A 19,011-nucleotide genomic window follows, 5' to 3' on the forward strand; every position below is an offset into this window, starting at 1 on the left:
GGGTTTTTCTGATGATGTTTTTTGAATTACTGGAGTGTTCACCAGGTTTACAGGATTAAATTTTTGGAATTTGAGCCTATTCCCTTTTTTCCTCTGTATTCTCCTCATAGGTTTTCTCTTCTTCTTCCCCTTTACTTTTTCCCTAGTATTACTTTTTTCAGACTGTTCTCTTTGGTTGAAGTCCTGTTCAGCAGTAACACCCGATAGCTCAGTTTTATTTTTTCCGATAATCTGATCGCGATTGTTATCGGATACTTTATTCGAAAAAATCGGATAGTGTTTGGTATTGTTCTCAGCTTTGATTTCCAGTTCTTCTTTGAACAGTTTTTTAAGTGAATATGTGATAGGAGGTTTTTCTTTGTTTTTTGATCCATTAGTTTTATTGTTGATTATTAGTACGTCGTTCGTTTGTGTGCTTGCTTCCTGTTGTTTTGGGGTGGCACTTCCATTTTTATGAAATTCATCTGTTTGTTGTGATTCGACTTCTCCGGTTTGTTTTGATGAGACTTTAGTTAGATCTTTTTTCTTTTTTTCTTCAACCAGGAATTTAAGTATTCCTATTTGTACGTCTAAAGTATCGTCTGAGTTAGCTAAAATGTGTCCAAGATGTGTTAGTACTGAATCCAGAATTTCTTGCAGTGAGAAGAGTGCTTTTGATATGGGAGAGGCAGTATTTCCAGAGTTTTGGTTTATAAAATTTGGGTCTGATAGATTGGTCAGATTAGAAAAAAGGTTAGGTGATTTTTCTGGCGAACTGGTTTGGGGATGTCTTTGACTTAGCAATATTTCTTTATTTTCTTCTTCGGTCTTTGAGTTATGATTTGCGGATTCGTCGAAAAATAAGTCGTTGTCCTGATTTTTTATAGGTGTTATAGTTGTTATTTGAGACACAACTAGACGAGATTTTTGACATTCTTCCGAAGGAGAGTAATTTGCCAAATTACTCTCTATTGTTATTTGACCTTGTTTGTTGGATTTCTGGTCAGAAAAATGTAACGGATCAGGTTCAACCAACTTATTTTGATCATCATTAGAGTTTGGGGAAAGAAACTTTTTCTTGGAGAGGGTAGAAAAGTATTCACTTATAGCAGGAGTGCTTGATATTTGTCCTGGTTTTAGTGACTTGTCTACAGATTTTCTTACAGCTGCGTCCGTCCCCATTCGCCTCATGTAGATTGTCCGTGAGCGTAGTTTTTTTAGCGCCCTCATACTTGGGAACAGAAATCTGTTTTATAGATGTAATGTATAGTATTATTAATATGCTGTGGCTTGTCTTAATCACACTATCTCAGTTGATCAGTAAAGGAATAAGGGTTTTTTACACGTATGAATCAAAAGTTTAGTTGAATAGTTTCCTCTTGTAGTGAGCGTTAGTGGGGTGGCCCGTCCCGTCCTCGGCCGTCCCCGGACGGCCACAGACGGCCCGCCCTTTTGCCCGGGCTTATCCCCGCGCTTGGTCCCGCGTCGCGGGATGCGAGATGTTATCTATATACGTTTCGTTGGGGGCGTGTCCGTGGGCGGTTCGCCTGGGGGAAGAGGAACCAGGTGAACACCGCTAAGGATTCTGGTCCTCGCAGTCCCCCAGGCTAGGTGCTCTCGCTGTTTGCACCCTGGCCTCAACCCCTCTGACTCCAGCTGGGAGCGACAGGCAGAGCGTGCCGAGTGCAGCTCACGCTCACACCAGCGAGTCAGGGGGAGGCAGCGCCACGACACAGTGAGGAATCAGTGTCAGCTTCAGACAGCCAGCACAGGCTGCAGACGGTAAAACGAGTTCTCTTGCTCAGCAGAAGTAGAAACAGTAGATCAGCAGCAGTTTTGAGCTCCTGTGAGTGGCGCCCGCGAAGCGGGTGTCACGAATCTTTAACCAGGTCGTTGGGGGCGTGTCCGTGGGCGGTTCGCCTGGGGGAAGAGGAACCAGGTGAACACCGCTAAGGATTCTGGTCCTCGCAGTCCCCCAGGCTAGGTGCTCTCGCTGTTTGCACCCTGGCCTCAACCCCTCTGACTCCAGCTGGGAGCGACAGGCAGAGCGTGCCGAGTGCAGCTCACGCTCACACCAGCGAGTCAGGGGGAGGCAGCGCCACGACACAGTGAGGAATCAGCGTCAGCTTCAGACAGCCAGCACAGGCTGCAGACGGTAAAACGAGTTCTCTTGCTCAGCAGAAGTAGAAACAGTAGATCAGCAGCAGTTTTGAGCTCCTGTGAGTGGCGCCCGCGAAGCGGGTGTCACGAATCTTTAACCAGGTCGTTGGGGGCGTGTCCGTGGGCGGTTCGCCTGGGGGAAGAGGAACCAGGTGAACACCGCTAAGGATTCTGGTCCTCGCAGTCCCCCAGGCTAGGTGCTCTCGCTGTTTGCACCCTGGCCTCAACCCCTCTGACTCCAGCTGGGAGCGACAGGCAGAGCGTGCCGAGTGCAGCTCACGCTCACACCAGCGAGTCAGGGGGAGGCAGCGCCACGACACAGTGAGGAATCAGCGTCAGCTTCAGACAGCCAGCACAGGCTGCAGACGGTAAAACGAGTTCTCTTGCTCAGCAGAAGTAGAAACAGTAGATCAGCAGCAGTTTTGAGCTCCTGTGAGTGAGACTCTTATGCTCAAACCTCCGTTCATACAAATGTGTAAGTCTAAAAGTTCTAATTTCTTTCTTCGTACCATCTCATCTTTTCGTTGGGCATCCTCTCTACCCTGCAACTGATCTCATTGCCAAGATAAATGTATCCTACTCCTTGTTAGGCAACAGAGTGGCTCTCATGTCAGACAACATCTTCCTTTACCTTCATGATGCCAGCTGCTTTGCAACAGAGTGGCCTTCTAGTCAGAAAACATCTTGCTTTAGCTTTATGATGTCAGACAACTTCTTGCTTTAGCTTTATGATGTCAGACACCCCTGGACCAATTGTCCTTGTGGAAGCTAACCACACAGGAGGATGAGATATCATAAGTTATACAGTAGGTTACTATCTGTATTCATGACTGCCAGCCACGTAGGAGGGGGAATGGTAAAGGAATGGGAACCAGTCGAAGCACTGTGTCCTTTTCAAAAGTGGGATTGAGGTACAAAGACAGATTAACCTTAACAACAATCCATCTTGAGTATCAGAGTCCAACATAGAGAATGCAGGAGAAGAGGTTAGATGTGCTTCCTTCCTTGAGTATGTAACACTATTTTTCATAAGTGAGATGGTGCATTTCAGTGTCAAAGGCAAATATTTCCTCGAATAGAACGTTGCTAGCACCAGGATCTAAAGCAGGTTTTAGTAGAGTTTGAGTCAGTCAGTCTTTTATTAACTATCATGACCACTATAATGTGATACATATTACTTACATCTTGACAGAAATTATATTCAGGCACAGGCTCCCACTATAAATAAGTGAGGACATTCCGATGCTATTTACATCTTTTTAATGCCTAAAAGAATGATTGGGAGTTTTACTTACCACATAAATTGGTAAAATGATGCAGTATGCCAGAAGACTTCCTTTTTTTTTTGCTTCATTCTCGGCAATTCAGAGAAACTCTGCTGTGAAACACTGCCACTGCTGGTCATTCAGTATAATCTGCAGATGGAAAAGTCCACATGTTAGTACATTTAGTATAAGCAATACAAAAAGTTTAGATTTTTTTAAAGGGTAACCAGATCAATACTATGGAGTCTGTTTTATTGTGAAAATCAACAGCTCAATTAAAAAATCAAATTTCAATTTGTGTTTATAACCTCTCATACTTCTCTGCGTCCCCTTGCCTCATTTGCTAACACTCTCTAAACAATTGTAGCACGTACATTGGGATATAAATCTTTTTGCCAGCCAGGTGGCAGCGCACCCTTCTTACTTCCTTTGTTTTAGGATATGGTACACCAGTAGCAATTAAGCCAGCTGGTAAGTTGAGAGAGGAAGGGTTATGCTACAGTTAACAGGAATAATAGAAACTAGGAATAGCATAATTTGCATCTTCTCTTTAGCCAAATCCTACCAGTGCAGCAATGGTGAAGTTGAGACTCTTATGCTCAAACCTGCGTTCATACAAATGTGTAAGTCTAAATAAAGTTCTAATTTCTTTCTTCGTACCATCTCATCTTTTCGTTGGGCATCCTATCTACCCTGCAACTCATCTCATTACCAAGATAAATGTATCCTACTCCTTGTTAGGCAACAGAGTGGCTCTCATGTCAGACAACATCTTCCTTTACCTTCATGATGCCAGCTGCTTTGCAACAGAGTGGCCTTCTAGTCAGAAAACATCTTGCTTTAGCTTCATGATGTCAGACTGCTAGGCAACAGAATGGCACCTCATGTCAGACAACTTCTTGCTTTAGCTTTATGATGTCAGACACCCCTGGACCAATTGTCCTTGTGGAAGCTAACCACACAGGAGGATGAGATATCAGAAGTTATGCAGTAGGTTACTATCTGTATTCATGACTGCCAGCCATGTAGGAGGGGGAATGGTAAAGGAATGGGAACCAGTCGAAGCACTGTGTCCTTTTCAAAAGTGGGATTGAGGTACAAAGACAGATTAACCTTAACAACAATCCATCTTGAGTATCAGAGTCCAACATAGAGAGTGCAGGAGAAGAGGTTAGATGAGCTTCCTTCCTTGAGTATGTAACACTATTTTTCATAAGTGAGATGGTGCATTTCAGTCTCAAAGGCAGATATTTCCTCGAATAGAAAGTTGCTAGCACCAGGATCTAAAGCAGGTTTTAGTAGAGTTTGAGTCAGTCAGTCTTTTATTAACTATCATGACCAACATAATGTGATACATATTACTTCCATCTTGACAGAAATAATATTCAGGCACAGGCTCCCACTATAAATTAGTGAGGACATTCCGATGCTATTTACATCTTTTTAATGCCTAAAAGAATGATTGGGAGTTTTACTTACCACATAAATTGGTAAAATGATGCAGTATGCCAGAAGACTTCCTTTTTTTTTTGCTTCATTCTCGGCAATTCAGAGAAACTCTGCTGTGAAACACTGCCACTGCTGGTCATTCAGTATAATCTGCAGATGGAAAAGTCCACTGTTAGTACATTTAGTATAAGCAATACAAAAAGTTTAGATTTTTATAAAGGGTAACCAGATCAATACTATGGAGTCTGTTTTATTGTGAAAATCAACAGCTCAATTAAAAAATCAAATCTCAATTTGTGTTTATAACCTCTCATACTTCTCTGCATTCCCTTGCCTCATTTGCTAACACTCTCTAAACAATTGTAGCACGTACATTGGGATATAAATCTTTTTGCCAGCCAAGTGGCAGCGCACCCTTCTTACTTCCTTTGTTTTAGGATATGGTACACCAGTAGCGATTAAGCCAGCTGGTAAGTTGAGAGAGGAAGGGTTATGCTACAGTTAACAGGAATAATAGAAACTATGAATAGCATAATTTGCATCTTCTCTTTAGCCAAATCCTACCAGTGCAGCAATGGTGAAGTTGAGACTCTTATGCTCAAACCTCCGTTCATACAAATGTGTAAGTCTAAATAAAGTTCTAATTTCTTTCTTTGTACCATCTCATCTTTTCGTTGGGCATCCTGTCTACCCTGCAACTCATCTCATTACCAAGATAAATGTATCCTACTCCTTGTTAGGCAACAGAGTGGCTCTCATGTCAGACAACATCTTCCTTTACCTTCATGATGCCAGCTGCTTTGCAACAGAGTGGCCTTCTAGTCAGAAAACATCTTGCTTTAGCTTTATGATGTCAGACTGCTAGGCAACAGAATGGCACCTCATGTCAGACAACTTCTTGCTTTAGCTTTATGATGTCAGACACCCCTGGACCAATTGTCCTTGTGGAAGCTAACCACACAGGAGGATGAGATATCAGAAGTTATGCAGTAGGTTACTATCTGTATTCATGCCTGCTGCCACGTAGGAGGGGGAATGGTAAAGGAATGGGAACCAGTCGAAGCACTGTGTCCTTTTCGAAAGTGGGATTGAGGTACAAAGACAGATTAACCTTAACAGCACTCCATCTTGAGTATCAGAGTCCAACATAGAGTGCAGGAGAAGAGGTTAGATGAGCTTCCTTTCTTGAGTATGTAACACTATTTTTCATAAGTGAGATGGTGCATTTCAGTCTCAAAGGCAGATATTTCCTCGAATAGAACGTTGCTAGCACCAGGATCTAAAGCAGGTTTTAGTAGAGTTTGAGTCAGTCATTCTTTTATTAACTATCATGACCAACATAATGTGATACATAATACTTCCATCTTGACAGAAATAATATTCAGGCACAGGCTCCCACTATAAATTAGTGAGGACATTCCGATGCTATTTACATCTTTTTAATGCCTAAAAGAATGATTGGGAGTTTTACTTACCACATAAATTGGTAAAATGATGCAGTATGCCAGAAGACTTTCTTTTTTTTTTTTTGCTTCAGTCTCGGCAATTCAGAGAAACTCTGCTGTGAAACACTGCCACTGCTGGTCATTCAGTATAATCTGCAGATGGAAAAGTCCACTGTTAGTACATTTAGTATAAGCAATACAAAAAGTTTAGATTTTTATAAAGGGTAACCAGATCAATACTATGGAGTCTGTTTTATTGTGAAAATCAACAGCTCAATTAAAAAATCAAATCTCAATTTGTGTTTATAACCTCTCATACTTCTCTGCATTCCCTTGCCTCATTTGCTAACACTCTCTAAACAATTGTAGCACGTACATTGGGATATAAATCTTTTTGCCAGCCAAGTGGCAGCGCACCCTTCTTACTTCCTTTGTTTTAGGATATGGTACACCAGTAGCGATTAAGCCAGCTGGTAAGTTGAGAGAGGAAGGGTTATGCTACAGTTAACAGGAATAATAGAAACTATGAAAAGCATAATTTGCATCTTCTCTTTAGCCAAATCCTACCAGTGCAGCAATGGTGAAGTTGAGACTCTTATGCTCAAATCTGCGTTCATACAAATGTGTAAGTCTAAATAAAGTTCTAATTTCTTTCTTCGTACCATCTCATCTTTTCGTTGGGCATCCTATCTACCCTGCAACTCATCTCATTACCAAGATAAATGTATCCTACTCCTTGTTAGGCAACAGAGTGGCTCTCATGTCAGACAACATCTTCCTTTACCTTCATGATGCCAGCTGCTTTGCAACAGAGTGGCCTTCTAGTCAGAAAACATCTTGCTTTAGCTTTATGATGTCAGACTGCTAGGCAACAGAATGGCACCTCATGTCAGACAACTTCTTGCTTTAGCTTTATGATGTCAGACACCCCTGGACCAATTGTCCTTGTGGAAGCTAACCACACAGGAGGATGAGATATCAGAAGTTATGCAGTAGGTTACTATCTGTATTCATGACTGCCAGCCACGTAGGAGGGGGAATGGTAATGGAATGGGAACCAGTCGAAGCACTGTGTCCTTTTCAAAAGTGGGATTGAGGTACAAAGACAAATTAACCTTAACAACAATCCATCTTGAGTATCAGAGTCCAACATAGAGAGTGCAGGAGAAGAGGTTAGATGAGCTTCCATCCTTGAGTATGTAACACTATTTTTCATAAGTGAGATGGTGCATTTCAGTCTCAAAGGCAGATATTTCCTCGAATAGAACGTTGCTAGCACCAGGATCTAAAGCAGGTTTTAGTAGAGTTTGAGTCAGTCAGTCTTTTATTAACTATCATGACCAACATAATGTGATACATATTACTTCCATCTTGACAGAAATAATATTCAGGCACAGGCTCCCACTATAAATTAGTGAGGACATTCCGATGCTATTTACATCTTTTTAATGCCTAAAAGAATGATTGGGAGTTTTACTTACCACATAAATTGGTAAAATGATGCAGTATGCCAGAAGACTTCCTTTTTTTTTTTGCTTCATTCTCGGCAATTCAGAGAAACTCTGCTGTGAAACACTGCCACTGCTGGTCATTCAGTATAATCTGCAGATGGAAAAGTCCACTGTTAGTACATTTAGTATAAGCAATACAAAATGTTTAGATTTTTATAAAGGGTAACCAGATCAATACTATGGAGTCTGTTTTATTGTGAAAATCAACAGCTCAATTAAAAAATCAAATCTCAATTTGTGTTTATAACCTCTCATACTTCTCTGCGTCCCCTTGCCTCATTTGCTAACACTCTCTAAACAATTGTAGCACGTACATTGGGATATAAATCTTTTTGCCAGCCAAGTGGCAGCGCACCCTTCTTACTTCCTTTGTTTTAGGATATGGTACACCAGTAGCGATTAAGCCAGCTGGTAAGTTGAGAGAGGAAGGGTTATGCTACAGTTAACAGGAATAATAGAAACTATGAATAGCATAATTTGCATCTTCTCTTTAGCCAAATCCTACCAGTGCAGCAATGGTGAAGTTGAGACTCTTATGCTCAAACCTGCGTTCATACAAATGTGTAAGTCTAAATAAAGTTCTAATTTCTTTCTTCGTACCATGTCATCTTTTCGTTGGGCATCCTATCTACCCTGCAACTCATCTCATTACCAAGATAAATGTATCCTACTCCTTGTTAGGCAACAGAGTGGCTCTCATGTCAGACAACATCTTCCTTTACCTTCATGATGCCAGCTGCTTTGCAACAGAGTGGCCTTCTAGTCAGAAAACATCGTGCTTTAGCTTCATGATGTCAGACTGCTAGGCAACAGAATGGCACCTCATGTCAGACAACTTCTTGCTTTAGCTTTATGATGTCAGACACCCCTGGACCAATTGTCCTTGTGGAAGCTAACCACACAGGAGGATGAGATATCAGAAGTTATGCAGTAGGTTACTATCTGTATTCATGACTGCCAGCCACGTAGGAGGGGGAATGGTAAAGGAATGGGAACCAGTCGAAGCACTGTGTCCTTTTCAAAAGTGGGATTGAGGTACAAAGACAGATTAACCTTAACAACAATCCATCTTGAGTATCAGAGTCCAACATAGAGAGTGCAGGAGAAGAGGTTAGATGAGCTTCCTTCCTTGAGTATGTAACACTATTTTTCATAAGTGAGATGGTGCATTTCAGTCTCAAAGGCAGATATTTCCTCGAATAGAACGTTGCTAGCACCAGGATCTAAAGCAGGTTTTAGTAGAGTTTGAGGCAGTCATTCTTTTATTAACTATCATGACCAACATAATGTGATACATATTACTTCCATCTTGACAGAAATAATATTCAGGCACAGGCTCCCACTATAAATTAGTGAGGACATTCCGATGCTATTTACATCTTTTTAATGCCTAAAAGAATGATTGGGAGTTTTACTTACCACATAAATTGGTAAAATGATGCAGTATGCCAGAAGACTTCCTTTTTTTTTTGCTTCAGTCTCGGCAATTCAGAGAAACTCTGCTGTGAAACACTGCCACTGCTGGTCATTCAGTATAATCTGCAGATGGAAAAGTCCACTGTTAGTAAATTTAGTATAAGCAATACAAAATGTTTAGATTTTTATAAAGGGTAACCAGATCAATACTATGGAGTCTGTTTTATTGTGAAAATCAACAGCTCAATTAAAAAATCAAATCTCAATTTGTGTTTATAACCTCTCATACTTCTCTGCGTCCCCTTGCCTCATTTGCTAACACTCTCTAAACAATTGTAGCACGTACATTGGGATATAAATCTTTTTGCCAGCCAAGTGGCAGCGCACCCTTCTTACTTCCTTTGTTTTAGGATATGGTACACCAGTAGCGATTAAGCCAGCTGGTAAGTTGAGAGAGGAAGGGTTATGCTACAGTTAACAGGAATAATAGAAACTATGAAAAGCATAATTTGCATCTTCTCTTTAGCCAAATCCTACCAGTGCAGCAATGGTGAAGTTGAGACTCTTATGCTCAAACCTGCGTTCATACAAATGTGTAAGTCTAAATAAAGTTCTAATTTCTTTCTTCGTACCATCTCATCTTTTCGTTGGGCATCCTATCTACCCTGCAACTCATCTCATTACCAAGATAAATGTATCCTACTCCTTGTTAGGCAACAGAGTGGCTCTCATGTCAGACAACATCTTCCTTTACCTTCATGATGCCAGCTGCTTTGCAACAGAGTGGTCTTCTAGTCAGAAAACATCTTGCTTTAGCTTCATGATGTCAGACTGCTAGGCAACAGAATGGCACCTCATGTCAGACAACTTCTTGCTTTAGCTTTATGATGTCAGACACCCCTGGACCAATTGTCCTTGTGGAAGCTAACCACACTGGAGGATGAGATATCAGAAGTTATGCAGTAGGTTACTATCTGTATTCATGACTGCCAGCCACGTAGGAGGGGGAATGGTAAAGGAATGGGAACCAGTCGAAGCACTGTGTCCTTTTCAAAAGTGGGATTGAGGTACAAAGACAGATTAACCTTAACAACAATCCATCTTGAGTATCAGAGTCCAACATAGAGAGTGCAGGAGAAGAGGTTAGATGAGCTTCCTTCCTTGAGTATGTAACACTATTTTTCATAAGTGAGATGGTGCATTTCAGTCTCAAAGGCAGATATTTCCTCGAATAGAACGTTGCTAGCACCAGGATCTAAAGCAGGTTTTAGTAGAGTTTGAGTCAGTCAGTCTTTTATTAACTATCATGACCAACATAATGTGATACATATTACTTCCATCTTGACAGAAATAATATTCAGGCACAGGCTCCCACTATAAATTAGTGAGGACATTCCGATGCTATTTACATCTTTTTAATGCCTAAAAGAATGATTGGGAGTTTTACTTACCACATAAATTGGTAAAATGATGCAGTATGCCAGAAGACTTCCTTTTTTTTTTGCTTCATTCTCGGCAATTCAGAGAAACTCTGCTGTGAAACACTGCCACTGCTGGTCATTCAGTATAATCTGCAGATGGAAAAGTCCACAGTTAGTACATTTAGTATAAGCAATACAAAATGTTTAGATTTTTATAAAGGGTAACCAGATCAATACTATGGAGTCTGTTTTATTGTGAAAATCAACAGCTCAATTAAAAAATCAAATCTCAATTTGTGTTTATAACCTCTCATGCTTCTCTGCGTCCCCTTGCCTCATTTGCTAACACTCTCTAAACAATTGTAGCACGTACATTGGGATATAAATCTTTTTGCCAGCCAAGTGGCAGCGCACCCTTCTTACTTCCTTTGTTTTAGGATATGGTACACCAGTAGCGATTAAGCCAGCTGGTAAGTTGAGAGAGGAAGGGTTATGCTACAGTTAACAGGAATAATAGAAACTATGAATAGCATAATTTGCATCTTCTCTTTAGCCAAATCCTACCAGTGCAGCAATGGTTAAGTTGAGACTCTTATGCTCAAACCTGCGTTCATACAAATGTGTAAGTCTAAATAAAGTTCTAATTTCTTTCTTCGTACCATCTCATCTTTTCGTTGGGCATCCTATCTACCCTGCAACTCATCTCATTACCAAGATAAATGTATCCTACTCCTTGTTAGGCAACAGAGTGGCTCTCATGTCAGACAACATCTTCCTTTACCTTCATGATGCCAGCTGCTTTGCAACAGAGTGGCCTTCTAGTCAGAAAACATTGTGCTTTAGCTTCATGATGTCAGACTGCTAGGCAACAGAATGGCACCTCATGTCAGACAACTTCTTGCTTTAGCTTTATGATGTCAGACACCCCTGGACCAATTGTCCTTGTGGAAGCTAACCACACAGGAGGATGAGATATCAGAAGTTATGCAGTAGGTTACTATCTGTATTCATGACTGCCAGCCACGTAGGAGGGGGAATGGTAAAGGAATGGGAACCAGTCGAAGCACTGTGTCCTTTTCAAAAGTGGGATTGAGGTACAAAGACAGATTAACCTTAACAGCACTCCATCTTGAGTATCAGAGTCCAACATAGAGTGCAGGAGAAGAGGTTAGATGAGCTTCCTTTCTTGAGTATGTAACACTATTTTTCATAAGTGAGATGGTGCATTTCAGTCTCAAAGGCAGATATTTCCTCGAATAGAACGTTGCTAGCACCAGGATCTAAAGCAGGTTTTAGTAAAGTTTGAGTCAGTCATTCTTTTATTAACTATCATGACCAACATAATGTGATACATAATACTTCCATCTTGACAGAAATAATATTCAGGCACAGGCTCCCACTATAAATTAGTGAGGACATTCCGATGCTATTTACATCTTTTTAATGCCTAAAAGAATGATTGGGAGTTTTACTTACCACATAAATTGGTAAAATGATGCAGTATGCCAGAAGACTTTCTTCTTTTTTTTGCTTCAGTCTCAGCAATTCAGAGAAACTCTGCTGTGAAACACTGCCACTGCTGGTCATTCAGTATAATCTGCAGATGGAAAAGTCCACTGTTAGTACATTTAGTATAAGCAATACAAAATGTTTAGATTTTTATAAAGGGTAACCAGATCAATACTATGGAGTCTGTTTTATTGTGAAAATCAACAGCTCAATTAAAAAATCAAATCTCAATTTGTGTTTATAACCTCTCATACTTCTCTGCGTCCCCTTGCCTCATTTGCTAACACTCTCTAAACAATTGTAGCACGTACATTGGGATATAAATCTTTTTGCCAGCCAAGTGGCAGCGCACCCTTCTTACTTCCTTTGTTTTAGGATATGGTACACCAGTAGCGATTAAGCCAGCTGGTAAGTTGAGAGAGGAAGGGTTATGCTACAGTTAACAGGAATAATAGAAACTATGAATAGCATAATTTGCATCTTCTCTTTAGCCAAATCCTACCAGTGCAGCAATGGTGAAGTTGAGACTCTTATGCTCAAACCTGCGTTCATACAAATGTGTAAGTCTAAATAAAGTTCTAATTTCTTTCTTCGTACCATCTCATCTTTTCGTTGGGCATCCTATCTACCCTGCAACTCATCTCATTACCAAGATAAATGTATCCTACTCCTTGTTAGGCAACAGAGTGGCTCTCATGTCAGACAACATCTTCCTTTACCTTCATGATGCCAGCTGCTTTGCAACAGAGTGGCCTTCTAGTCAGAAAACATCTTGCTTTAGCTTTATGATGTCAGACTGCTAGGCAACAGAATGGCACCTCATGTCAGACAACTTCTTGCTTTAGCTTTATGATGTCAGACACCCCTGGACCAATTGTCCTTGTGGAAGCTAACCACACAGGAGGATGAGATATCAGAAGTTTTGCAGTAGGTTACTATCTGTATTCATGACTGCCAGCCACGTAGGAGGGGGAATGGTAAAGGAATGGGAACCAGTTGAAGCACTGTGTCCTTTTCGAAAGTGGGATTGAGGTACAAAGACAGATTAACCTTAACAGCACTCCATCTTGAGTATCAGAGTCCAACATAGAGTGCAGGAGAAGAGGTTAGATGAGCTTCCTTTCTTGAGTATGTAACACTATTTTTCATAAGTGAGATCGTGCATTTCAGTTTCAAAGACAGATATTTCCTCGAATAGAACGTTGCTAGCACCAGGATCTAAAGCAGGTTTTAGTAGAGTTTTCAGTCAGTCATTCTTTTATTAACTATCATGACCAACATAATGTGATTCATATTACTTCCATCTTGACAGAAATTATATTCAGGCACAGGCTCCCACTATAAAGTAGGGACGACATTCCGTTGCTATTGACATCTTTTTAATGCCTAAAAGAATGACTGGGAGTTTTACTTACCACATAAATTGGTAAAATGATGCAGTATGCCAGAAGACTTCCTTTTTTTTTTGCTTCAGTCTCGGCAATTCAGAGAAACTCTGCTGTGAAACACTGCCACTGCTGGTCATTTAGTATAATCTGCAGATGGAAAAGTCCACTGTTAGTACATTTAGTATAAGCAATACAAAAAGTTTAGATTTTTTTAAAGGGTAACCAGATCAATACTATGGAGTCTGTTTTATTGTGAAAATCAACAGCTCAATTAAAAAATCAAATCTCAATTTGTGTTTATAACCTCTCATACTTCTCTGCATTCCCTTGCCTCATTTGCTAACACTCTCTAAACAATTGTAGCACGTACATTGGGATATAAATCTTTTTGCCAGCCAAGTGGCAGCGCACCCTTCTTACTTCCTTTGTTTTAGGATATGGTACACCAGTAGCGATTAAGCCAGCTGGTAAGTTGAGAGAGGAAGGGTTATGCTACAGTTAACAGGAATAATAGAAACTATGAATAGCATAATTTGCATCTTCTCTTTAGCCAAATCCTACCAGTGCAGCAATGGTGAAGTTGAGACTCTTATGCTCAAACCTGCGTTCATACAAATGTGTGAGTCTAAATAAAGTTCTAATTTCTTTCTTCGTACCATCTCATCTTTTCGTTAGGCATCCTATCTACCCTGCAACTCATCTCATTACCAAGATAAATGTATCCTACTCCTTGTTAGGTAACAGAGTGGCTCTCAGGTCAGACAACATCTTCCTTTACCTTCACGATGCCAGCTGCTTTGTAACAGAGTGGCCTTCTAGTCAGAAAACATCTTGCTTTAGCTTTATGATGTCAGACTGCCCGGCAACAGAATGGCACCTCATGTCAGACAACTTCTTGCTTTAGCTTTATGATGTCAGACACCCCTGGACCAATTGTCCTTGTGGAAGCTAACCACACAGGAGGATGAGATATCAGAAGTTATGCAGTAGGTTACTATCTGTATTCATGACTGCCAGCCACGTAGGAGGGGGAATGGTAATGGAATGGGAACCAGTCGAAGCACTGTGTCCTTTTCAAAAGTGGGATTGAGGTACAAAGACAAATTAACCTTAACAACAATCCATCTTGAGTATCAGAGTCCAACATAGAGAGTGCAGGAGAAGAGGTTAGATGAGCTTCCATCCTTGAGTATGTAACACTATTTTTCATAAGTGAGATGGTGCATTTCAGTCTCAAAGGCAGATATTTCCTCGAATAGAACGTTGCTAGCACCAGGATCTAAAGCAGGTTTTAGTAGAGTTTGAGTCAGTCAGTCTTTTATTAACTATCATGACCAACATAATGTGATACATATTACTTCCATCTTGACAGAAATAATATTCAGGCACAGGCTCCCACTATAAATTAGTGAGGACATTCCGATGCTATTTACATCTTTTTAATGCCTAAAAGAATGATTGGGAGTTTTACTTACCACATAAATTGGTAAAATGATGCAGTATGCCAGAAGACTTCCTTTTTTTTTTTGCTTCATTCTCGGCAATTCAGAGAAACTCTGCTGTGAAACACTGCCACTGCTGGTCATTCAGTATAATCTGCAGATGGAAAAGTCCACTGTTAGTACATTTAGTATAAGCAATACAAAATGTTTAGATTTTTATAAAGGGTAACCAGATCAATACTATGGAGTCTGTTTTATTGTGAAAATCAACAGCTCAATTAAAAAATCAAATCTCAATTTGTGTTTATAACCTCTCATACTTCTCTGCGTCCCCTTGCCTCATTTGCTAACACTCTCTAAACAATTGTAGCACGTACATTGGGATATAAATCTTTTTGCCAGCCAAGTGGCAGCGCACCCTTCTTACTTCCTTTGTTTTAGGATATGGTACACCAGTAGCGATTAAGCCAGCTGGTAAGTTGAGAGAGGAAGGGTTATGCTACAGTTAACAGGAATAATAGAAACTATGAATAGCATAATTTGCATCTTCTCTTTAGCCAAATCCTACCAGTGCAGCAATGGTGAAGTTGAGACTCTTATGCTCAAACCTGCGTTCATACAAATGTGTAAGTCTAAATAAAGTTCTAATTTCTTTCTTCGTACCATGTCATCTTTTCGTTGGGCATCCTATCTACCCTGCAACTCATCTCATTACCAAGATAAATGTATCCTACTCCTTGTTAGGCAACAGAGTGGCTCTCATGTCAGACAACATCTTCCTTTACCTTCATGATGCCAGCTGCTTTGCAACAGAGTGGCCTTCTAGTCAGAAAACATCGTGCTTTAGCTTCATGATGTCAGACTGCTAGGCAACAGAATGGCACCTCATGTCAGACAACTTCTTGCTTTAGCTTTATGATGTCAGACACCCCTGGACCAATTGTCCTTGTGGAAGCTAACCACACTGGAGGATGAGATATCAGAAGTTATGCAGTAGGTTACTATCTGTATTCATGACTGCCAGCCACGTAGGAGGGGGAATGGTAAAGGAATGGGAACCAGTCGAAGCACTGTGTCCTTTTCAAAAGTGGGATTGAGGTACAAAGACAGATTAACCTTAACAACAATCCATCTTGAGTATCAGAGTCCAACATAGAGAGTGCAGGAGAAGAGGTTAGATGAGCTTCCTTCCTTGAGTATGTAACACTATTTTTCATAAGTGAGATGGTGCATTTCAGTCTCAAAGGCAGATATTTCCTCGAATAGAACGTTGCTAGCACCAGGATCTAAAGCAGGTTTTAGTAGAGTTTGAGTCAGTCAGTCTTTTATTAACTATCATGACCAACATAATGTGATACATATTACTTCCATCTTGACAGAAATAATATTCAGGCACAGGCTCCCACTATAAATTAGTGAGGACATTCCGATGCTATTTACATCTTTTTAATGCCTAAAAGAATGATTGGGAGTTTTACTTACCACATAAATTGGTAAAATGATGCAGTATGCCAGAAGACTTCCTTTTTTTTTTGCTTCATTCTCGGCAATTCAGAGAAACTCTGCTGTGAAACACTGCCACTGCTGGTCATTCAGTATAATCTGCAGATGGAAAAGTCCACAGTTAGTACATTTAGTATAAGCAATACAAAATGTTTAGATTTTTATAAAGGGTAACCAGATCAATACTATGGAGTCTGTTTTATTGTGAAAATCAACAGCTCAATTAAAAAATCAAATCTCAATTTGTGTTTATAACCTCTCATGCTTCTCTGCGTCCCCTTGCCTCATTTGCTAACACTCTCTAAACAATTGTAGCACGTACATTGGGATATAAATCTTTTTGCCAGCCAAGTGGCAGCGCACCCTTCTTACTTCCTTTGTTTTAGGATATGGTACACCAGTAGCGATTAAGCCAGCTGGTAAGTTGAGAGAGGAAGGGTTATGCTACAGTTAACAGGAATAATAGAAACTATGAATAGCATAATTTGCATCTTCTCTTTAGCCAAATCCTACCAGTGCAGCAATGGTTAAGTTGAGACTCTTATGCTCAAACCTGCGTTCATACAAATGTGTAAGTCTAAATAAAGTTCTAATTTCTTTCTTCGTACCATCTCATCTTTTCGTTGGGCATCCTATCTACCCTGCAACTCATCTCATTACCAAGATAAATGTATCCTACTCCTTGTTAGGCAACAGAGTGGCTCTCATGTCAGACAACATCTTCCTTTACCTTCATGATGCCAGCTGCTTTGCAACAGAGTGGCCTTCTAGTCAGAAAACATTGTGCTTTAGCTTCATGATGTCAGACTGCTAGGCAACAGAATGGCACCTCATGTCAGACAACTTCTTGCTTTAGCTTTATGATGTCAGACACCCCTGGACCAATTGTCCTTGTGGAAGCTAACCACACAGGAGGATGAGATATCAGAAGTTATGCAGTAGGTTACTATCTGTATTCATGACTGCCAGCCACGTAGGAGGGGGAATGGTAAAGGAATGGGAACCAGTCGAAGCACTGTGTCCTTTTCAAAAGTGGGATTGAGGTACAAAGACAGATTAACCTTAACAGCACTCCATCTTGAGTATCAGAGTCCAACATAGAGTGCAGGAGAAGAGGTTAGATGAGCTTCCTTTCTTGAGTATGTAACACTATTTTTCATAAGTGAGATGGTGCATTTCAGTCTCAAAGGCAGATATTTCCTCGAATAGAACGTTGCTAGCACCAGGATCTAAAGCAGGTTTTAGTAAAGTTTGAGTCAGTCATTCTTTTATTAACTATCATGACCAACATAATGTGATACATAATACTTCCATCTTGACAGAAATAATATTCAGGCACAGGCTCCCACTATAAATTAGTGAGGACATTCCGATGCTATTTACATCTTTTTAATGCCTAAAAGAATGATTGGGAGTTTTACTTACCACATAAATTGGTAAAATGATGCAGTATGCCAGAAGACTTTCTTCTTTTTTTTGCTTCAGTCTCAGCAATTCAGAGAAACTCTGCTGTGAAACACTGCCACTGCTGGTCATTCAGTATAATCTGCAGATGGAAAAGTCCACTGTTAGTACATTTAGTATAAGCAATACAAAATGTTTAGATTTTTATAAAGGGTAACCAGATCAATACTATGGAGTCTGTTTTATTGTGAAAATCAACAGCTCAATTAAAAAATCAAATCTCAATTTGTGTTTATAACCTCTCATACTTCTCTGCGTCCCCTTGCCTCATTTGCTAACACTCTCTAAACAATTGTAGCACGTACATTGGGATATAAATCTTTTTGCCAGCCAAGTGGCAGCGCACCCTTCTTACTTCCTTTGTTTTAGGATATGGTACACCAGTAGCGATTAAGCCAGCTGGTAAGTTGAGAGAGGAAGGGTTATGCTACAGTTAACAGGAATAATAGAAACTATGAATAGCATAATTTGCATCTTCTCTTTAGCCAAATCCTACCAGTGCAGCAATGGTGAAGTTGAGACTCTTATGCTCAAACCTGCGTTCATACAAATGTGTAAGTCTAAATAAAGTTCTAATTTCTTTCTTCGTACCATCTCATCTTTTCGTTGGGCATCCTATCTACCCTGCAACTCATCTCATTACCAAGATAAATGTATCCTACTCCTTGTTAGGCAACAGAGTGGCTCTCATGTCAGACAACATCTTCCTTTACCTTCATGATGCCAGCTGCTTTGCAACAGAGTGGCCTTCTAGTCAGAAAACATCTTGCTTTAGCTTTATGATGTCAGACTGCTAGGCAACAGAATGGCACCTCATGTCAGACAACTTCTTGCTTTAGCTTTATGATGTCAGACACCCCTGGACCAATTGTCCTTGTGGAAGCTAACCACACAGGAGGATGAGATATCAGAAGTTTTGCAGTAGGTTACTATCTGTATTCATGACTGCCAGCCACGTAGGAGGGGGAATGGTAAAGGAATGGGAACCAGTTGAAGCACTGTGTCCTTTTCGAAAGTGGGATTGAGGTACAAAGACAGATTAACCTTAACAGCACTCCA

General features: G+C 40.4%; 1 long non-coding RNA gene across 1 annotated transcript in view; it reads right to left on the minus strand.

Annotated features, from left to right (window-relative positions):
• LOC147676753 (uncharacterized) overlaps positions 1-16,587 on the minus strand; it is a 41,433-nt gene extending 24,846 nt beyond the window's left edge. The window contains exons 1-9 of the long non-coding RNA XR_015302425.1: positions 16,468-16,587; positions 15,019-15,139; positions 13,571-13,690; positions 10,677-10,796; positions 9,229-9,348; positions 7,780-7,900; positions 6,329-6,451; positions 4,884-5,003; positions 3,435-3,554 (exon numbers count right to left, since the gene is read on the minus strand). This is a non-coding gene — a long non-coding RNA (uncharacterized LOC147676753). The remainder of the gene's footprint in view (positions 1-3,434; positions 3,555-4,883; positions 5,004-6,328; positions 6,452-7,779; positions 7,901-9,228; positions 9,349-10,676; positions 10,797-13,570; positions 13,691-15,018; positions 15,140-16,467) is intronic.
• Positions 16,588-19,011: the final 2,424 nt, after the last annotated feature.

Source organism: Lissotriton vulgaris, chromosome 12 (genome assembly GCF_964263255.1).
Source record: "Lissotriton vulgaris chromosome 12, aLisVul1.2, whole genome shotgun sequence".
In the NCBI taxonomy this organism is placed as follows: Eukaryota; Metazoa; Chordata; class Amphibia; order Caudata; family Salamandridae; genus Lissotriton; species Lissotriton vulgaris.